Source organism: Beta vulgaris, chromosome 1 (assembly GCF_026745355.1).
Source record: "Beta vulgaris subsp. vulgaris cultivar EL10 chromosome 1, EL10.2, whole genome shotgun sequence".
NCBI classification, from domain to species: Eukaryota; Viridiplantae; Streptophyta; class Magnoliopsida; order Caryophyllales; family Amaranthaceae; genus Beta; species Beta vulgaris.
In genome coordinates, this window is record NC_079202.1 from 64,193,637 (window position 1) to 64,201,804 (window position 8,168).

At 35.5% G+C, this 8,168-nt stretch overlaps 1 long non-coding RNA gene across 3 annotated transcripts; it reads right to left on the minus strand.

Moving 5' to 3' along the window:
• Nucleotides 1-525: 525 nt before the first annotated feature.
• Nucleotides 526-7,302, minus strand: LOC125496518 (uncharacterized). 3 transcript variants are annotated; one of them, XR_008970071.1, is made up of 3 exons: nt 7,116-7,302; nt 5,079-5,179; nt 526-767 (listed from the first exon to the last, which is right to left on the minus strand). It is a non-coding gene; the product is annotated as an uncharacterized LOC125496518 (long non-coding RNA). The 3 variants fall into 3 exon arrangements; XR_007273095.2 differs by having other exon boundaries at nt 5,079-5,150; nt 7,116-7,301; XR_007273092.2 differs by having other exon boundaries at nt 5,079-6,342; nt 7,116-7,301.
• Between the last annotated feature and the right edge of the window lie 866 nt (nt 7,303-8,168).

The window sequence follows — 8,168 nt, forward strand, 5'->3', positions numbered from 1 at the left end:
TTCTAGAATAACCTAAAGTTCGGATTATTTTGAGCAGACCGGTCATAATTAGGATTATTTCTGTCAATTTTTCCATAATTTTATTTATGGAGGGAGTAATTATTAAATCACAACACAGGGCGAAGAAGAATTATAATGCAGATTAGACGCCACAATGTGGATAGGAAGTGAATACTGACAAACTCCCGTTATTTAACCATGAATTTAAGTCGAGACAGGACGCCTAAAAGAAGTATTATTTCTCAATTCCCTTGAGGTAGTGTTTGGAAACTTGTATTTCATTTCAAATAATGGAATTGAAATTTTGAATTTAAAGTTTGTATTTCAATTCCTAATCATTGTTTTGTAAAGGGGGTTTGATAGAGGAGAGAGAAATAGAGGTTTAATGGAGGAGAGAGAAAAAGTGTGGGTTTATTAAAAGAGAGAGAAATAAATATTAGAAAGAAAATGAGTGAAGTTGAGATATAAATATTCATGAAGTTGGGATATGTATGGGGAGAGAATTTCAAATGACAAGGTCATAGCTTGAATTTCAAATTCTACTAATATAAGCTTTTGATAAGAATTTGAACAAATTCCATGATTTCAAATTCCATGCCATCCAAACACTAGATTTCACCCAAATCCAGGATTTGAAATGAAATCTTGCTATCCAAACATAGCATAAATGAACTCAAATAACTGATTACATACTCATAAGTCATACTACATAATACATATACACTGCAATTCCCTTCAACTCTCAAGTATACATCATCTTGCAAGAACTACAAAGAAAAATTCATAATTAGACAAAATTATCACAACACAATAAAAATCAGAGGATGAGACTTAGTATGCATGACAGATATCAACAGATCTGATTATGATCATGAGGCAAGATTAGAGTATTTCTGTCATCGGAGAAAACCCTAAAGTGGGGACCCCTCTCTGTCTCAAAAATTTAGGATCAGTTATCGTCATATAGATGCCAAGATTTTAGGGTTCCCAAGTTCCCCTTCTACCGCTGTAATAGTTTGCACAAATAAGACCATTACGGGTTGGTATCATCAGTTGACATCATCAAGGGGTGTCGAAGTCTCTATCTGATCCTTTTTTCAACAATCTAGATGAGATGCAAAAAAAAGCTACGCCTTTAATCCATTCAGCAAGTGGTTACAAGATAATCAAAGAGGAGAAAACTGGACAAATAAGCTTATGAGATGGCATTGGAAGAACACCATAATCCAAGCTTAAGAAACTACGAAAAACAGAGAAGACAGAATAACCACATTTAGTCCCAAGCCCCTACATAGATCATCAATGCATAGCAACAATTGAGATGGCCTTGCCTACCTGCTACTGTCATCATACAGATACAATGGAAAGGCAATCATTATAATGCTCCAGGCACCCAAAAGCGACACCAAAACACGCCAAAGTCTCAGCAAAATGTCATAAAATCAGAAGATAGAGCACATAGGCGTCAAATGTGATATGACGATTAATCTTACCAACCATCCATTTGTACTTACTAGGAATTTCTATAAGGCCATTGGAGTATGGCCTTGAAAAGGGCTTCATTTGCCAATTCTAATTTCACCTCAAGTTAATCGGGAAGACCCAACATTCTTTTACCCCACGATTCCCTTCAGTCTTGAAGTAACTTCTGATATGAGTCATATGACATACTTCTTAAACTTTTCCAGAGCTTAAGCATCCACATGGTAACTAATAGTTTGACACAATGAAGCTTCAAATAAAATCTTTTTTTTCTCCAACATTCGAAACTGTTGTCAGTTCGCCCATATAGGCATATATACTTATCAACATCAAGCCATATGAACACTAGTAAACCTTCAAAGACTCGAGAAACAGAGAGCTCCCTCATAAATTTCCTTTTTTTTTTGTGCTGCCATGATTATGGCTTGGTGAGAGAATCAATCTTCTGTCTCCCATAAGTATCATGATGGTGACTTGGGATCTTCAAAGTGGAAATCCAAATGCAAGGCATCATGTGATCTTATCCCATACAGTAGTTGACATCTTCAAAAGGATTTCTTAGGGAAGATTTTTTATTGAACGCCATCAAAAACCAACATAGACCAATCCCTCTTTCCATTTGTTTCAATATATATAAGGGAAAAACAAGCCTATACAACAACAGAGAATGTCCTGTCCAAAAAAGCTTTAACATGCTAACAGTATTAACTAGCTTTTGAAAATTAAAATTTGACATTATGAATGGGACAGACAAAGTCACCTTTTAAACATTACAAATGGGACCAAGGGACTAACCCCCTCCCAGGTCGGCATTGATAAAGTTCCAGGCATAACTATAACCCAGCATCATTTGAGAGTGAACTCTACCACATTTGGGAAAATCATAACCAACACTAATAACCAGCTAGCTAAATGGAACGCTTTACTTTGCCAAGTAGCACCCTTTTAAACCTCGATAAGATCTGCCGCAACTTCTTTTGGAACCGAGAGCCGGATGCTACAACTCCTAACCTCATTGGGTGGGATAGAATTTGCAAGCCTAAATTTTTAGGCGGATTGGGACTCAGAAAAGCTAAAGTCAACAACAAAGCAATGCAAATGAAATTACTTTGGCGCATTCTCAGGGATCCAAATAACCTATGGGTTCAACTAGTCAAGAAAAAATATCTAAAATCTGCATCAATTTTTGACTATACAACCTCCCAATCAGGATCATGGCATTGGAAAAACCTTATGAAATTAAGACCAATTTTCATTAAAGGAATCCAATGGAAGGTGGGGAATGGAAAATCCATTTGTTTTTGGAAGGACAACTGGTTATTCCCCTACCCTCTAGTGGATATTTCTCCCACCATTAACAATCTGGAACAAAAAGTAGAGGATTTCTTCCTTCCAAATAAAAAGTGGAATGTCCAAGCCCTTAAAGGTTGCCTACCGGATCATATAGTCGAAGTCATTAGAAACACTCCCATCCCATCCAATGATATTCAAGACACAATTTACTGGAGGCTCACTCCGAGTGGCGAATTTACCATTAAATCTGCAGCCCTCTTGATTCAAGGAATAACCTCGGAAAATATTCAATAATGCTCATTCTGTTGGATTTGGAAACTCAACATCCCCCAAAAGTTAGCAACTTTATTTGGAAAATCTGCAATGATGGCCTACCATCTAGAGAAAGACTTATGCGTACTCATGTAGCGGTTTCCCTTCCCTGTGTTTTTTGCAATCATTATACAGAAACAACAAGGCATCTCCTATTAGATTGCCCCTTCTCCCATGAATTATTCAAGGAAATTTCTTGCCACTATGATTGGCCGAAAATTAGAGATCAAATTCTCAAAAAAACAGAGATGGTAGACGTTATTAATAAGCTACGTGTGTTTAACACACTTCAAGATCTTCAAAAGATAACGATTGGTTGGTGGTTCATCTGGTTTTTTCGTAATAAAGTCTGCTTCAATGAAGAATTAATCAATGTCCAAAATGACTCAATAATAATAATCAACTATTGTGAAGCATGGTTTAGCAACGTTAGTGTTGACCCAGGGGAAGTGGATGTGTCGGGGTTCAAAAGGAACCACCACATCTCCCCCCCGCACCGTTTGATCCATTGGATCCCCCCCCCCCCCGCGAAGGATGGGCAAAACATAATTCTGATGGCTCAAAGTCCGGCTCGGATCACTGTTCCTTCGGGTTCATCATTAGGGGTTCATCATTAGGGATTACCTGGGCAATCCAGTGACGGTTGGGGCTAAAGCCCTGCCCCCTCACTGGTCTATACTTATGGCAGAAACAATGGGTTTTTATTTCGGAACGAAGACAACGATTTCCCTTGGTATAAGAAAACTTGAAGTAGAAAGGAGATAACTTGGTGGTGATTAATTCAATTAGAAGAGAGTGGCGTATTCCATGGGAAATTTCTAATCTGATTGATGACGCAGGTGAAGATGCTAAGAAGTTGGACGCTTTTTCGGCCAATCACTGCTACAGGGAAGCAAATCAAGCAGCGGACCTATTAACGAATTGGGTAAAAACGCACCAACAACTATGGCTATCCTCTACGGAGTTTCCTCCAGGGCTCTCTCTTATCATCCGCAAGGATGAGTTAGGTTTTCCCACTATTAGGGTGTAACCTAGTTTTCTTTCCTTATCAAAAAAATAAAAATAAAAATAACCCAGCATCATTTGCAGCGGTATGATGACACCAGATTTAGACTTGCCATAGCAAGTATTCTTTCAAGAGCATTGGGAAGATGTCAATGCATTTTTACAAAATTCACAAGTTTCTAAAAAACATTTCAATCATTTAAGTGTTCACATAGTGTCAAAAGGCAAGCAATACAGACAATTAGCAATTCAAAAGCTTTATTTAGAGAAACAAACACAATTATATTTCCAAAAGATCCCTTTGAGAATATATTTCTCGAAGAGAGAGGTTCTAAGTCCAATTTGCGTGATGAGAGAACATGCTTTAGGAAGGTGTTACTTAGTCACCAAATACCCATGGCCATTAGTTAATGACCTCTAATTTTTCCCTATACGTTCTATAGGTTTGATCTACATAAGAAACATATAATATTGAGTAAACAGATAAGAATCAAAAGTATCAAACTAAGCAAACTATGCAGACAGTTTTCTAAATAATTATAACAATATCACTGGAGTGACCACTTATCTTAACATGAAAACGTTTACATGATGTAAATCTCTACAATAGAAATAAACATAAAACATTTTCAAAAATGAAATCACACAAATATTTTCAAGTAGAGATAAGAACAACAGATGAACGACTTGATACTGATGCTGATCAACATCAATTCTTGTAACAATTTTTACGATTTTATTAAGAAACTATCATGGTTTTATGTTACCGTTAATAGGGATTTACAAGTGAAGTTTCATTGTTATTGGACTTATATCAGGTGTTTTGTGCCTTTATATAGGTTACCGTTACAAGTTGCAGAGCGACTTTAGGTCTTCAGTAATTCTGGGGGTGTGAATAACCTTCTAATGATCAATTTAATCTAGTGAATTCATAACAGCATGCTGAAAGAAGCAAAGTGTTATATATTGATTCTGAATTTTCTTACTCAGGTCTATGAGTGCCTATAATCCACAAGCTCGATTTGAACGCATAAAGTTGTACATGGACTTCTTTGAAACTGCATGACCCAAAGCAGAGAGAATGCAACTAAAATAAAATCACATATTAACAACAAAACAAATAATAAAAGCAGAATACAGCGACAATCTACTGCTAGTATTCATACAATTTCTGAATAAAAAACCTGTTATTCCATTGTCAATTAACATGTGTTATTAAAAGCAGTCAGCAGGAAGTTTTTGAGATCGCATCACCCCAAGTCAGTGTAATCGAATCCATATTCTAAATCATGAGACTGTACTTGGGAGTGCAAAATTTTAAATATATAAAGTAGAACTTCTATCAAATTCTAATAAGTTCACACTAGCATATTATAGCTAGAGCCTAGATATTTAGCATATGCTATAGAGAATTGACATTGCTTACCATAAAACTTAGACTTAGTTTCCTCTCTATTTATTTTTTTCTATCTACATGACTGCCATATTAAGTCAAACACAATGGTGAATCAGTAAGCAACAGGAAGATAACCTACATCAACTACCTTAAAACAACTCATTAAAGATCTGCAATACTATACAAGTGAAATCAGTCAGGGGAGCTTTTTTGAATTATAATATTGTCTGTTTAGTTGCAATAGTTGTACTGATATTCTTATGAAAAATATTTTGCAAGAGAGATCTTAAGTTATGTCCACAAGAGGTCAGACAATCATGCAGTAGAGTGATAGATTAAGCTAATTCAGTCAAATTGGGTAAGTATTAAATGTAGTTTTATACCTTTTAAAATTAAGAGCATGCACCACATTGTTTTCTGCCCTACGACTACCTATTGTTTGTCTCTACCTTTTAAATAAATCAATCTACAGAAAGGAACAAACTTGTGTACTAGCATACAAAGAGAAATATGCATTAGAACAAGCTTGAAAAAGTCTTTCACCAAATGAGGTACATGTCATAGGAGGACCAGAATAAACACCAACATTTGGACCACAAAAAGAGCACTCAAGTACCTCTAATAAATGAAAGCACTCTTGGTTCGCTTCCCCGGTTGACACTAAATTTTCGTATAGACAGCAATATCAAAATATGTATGAGACACATAGAACAGGTGTTACTTCAAAACATACAGCATAAGGTCAAATCTCTAGTGCTTCTAGGAGGTTTATTTTCGAATGAGAATGGGCAGTAATGATCCTCCAGGAGAAAAAAAGACCTTATTTGATTTTTCTGCATTGCAATTGCTAATTGCTAATTGCTAATTGCTAAGATCAATTATACAAAAAGCACAAGAATGAGTCACTAATTTCAACAATAAGATTAAAAACTAAAACTATATTGCACTTTAAAGTTTGAAAGCTATAATCTTGCCTGAAGAAACAATTCATCGTCCGAAGCCCTAGGGCTATAAGACATCCTATTCACATAGCCATATAAGGCATAGTTTAAGTTATGGCTACGTTGGTCTTTTTCAATTCATGAAGAAGAGAACAGATAAAACTTACGTTCCTAACTAACTCGCACCATTAGCCTAAACAATCCTCACCCTGTTCTCGTTAGATTTAATCAGACTAAACAAAGCAATGCCCACATCACTCTTTCCCAGACTTTCCCTTAAAGGGTTTCTTTCCATAACGCATAATCTCTCTCACACTTTCTCCATCTTCAAATGTTCCCACTGTTATCACTTCTCTACAGTGTAAATAGATCCAAGCTCATAATTAAGTAAGCTCAAATATGATTATCCCGATTCCCGATAAATTACTTATAATGAAACATCAATGTAGTATTTAAATTTCACCCTGCAAAAAAAAAAAAACTTGCAACAATTCAATCAATTATAGACATGGAATTTCCTGATTTGGCAAAAAAAAAAAAAGTAGATTTGCAAAAAAAGCTTCTCTAATCTGAGGACCATCAAACCTCAATATGTTACGCCACGAGTACCATACTCCAAAATGACCAAAATCGAACGCCACAACAATCAAAATCAAACCAAATACATTGAGAGAGAAAGAACAAACCATGGAGGCTGTCCGATATTTTAGCGGCAATGACAGAGAAAGGAGGGGCGGAGGAGACGGCGTTGTTTCCACGCCGAAGAAGGCGATTATTAAAATTTCGACGACCCCTTTCAAAGTAGTCCAAAATCTTTGTTTGCGCAAATTCAAAGGTAGACCTTAGGATGAAAGTATTGGTAACTCATCAGTTATATCAAAATATAGTATTTTGTTATCGACTCCATTTTGGTACCAAATTTTAGTATGATACCAAGGTATTTTAGTATCACTTTAACTTAATTTTTGTATTATTTAATTTAATTTTGGTACTAAATTTTTGTGAGATGTCATTTTGAAAATAAATCTATTACATAGTTATGGGATTCCATACGGAAATCCAGATTAATAACGTTACTACTACATTGACAATCCATAATAAATAGTCATACAATTCGGGGAGGGGTCAACAAAATATAAATGATAGAGAGTCCATTTGTTCTCCCCTTAGCAGTCCTAGCAATATGATCCGCAAGCGTGTTCGCTCCTCTTCCTTCATAGATAATCTTATTGTCTGGCATTTCGTGGAGCAATACCCTACATAAATCAAGGATATAAGATAAGTTGTTGTTAATAGTTGTGTATTTTTTGGGGGGACCTATTTTCTCTCCTCGCCTTTTTTTCCTCGCGCGCAAAAATAAACAACATCGAGTTTATTCTAATGAATATCGTAGTGGTCGGTTGGTTGATAGTAATTTATGTATGCGATGAAAATTTTCATGATTTCTCATTTGACAAGTTGTTTGGTTGACGGAAATTTAAGAAAATGGGTGCAATGGAAATTCCCACAAAATATGGGAATTCCTTGATGCCAACCAAACAAATTTAGGTCATTTCCTAGGAATTACATAAGGGAAGTAATTTTCTAAGAAATGAAACTTCCAACAGGATTTAAATTCCAATATATACCAAATGAGCATGTAGTTTAATAAATAACAATATTTATAAAAAACCAAAACCGAAAAACTAATTTAAATGGGTCGTAATCGTGTCAATTAATTTTTTTTGAAATGGTATAGT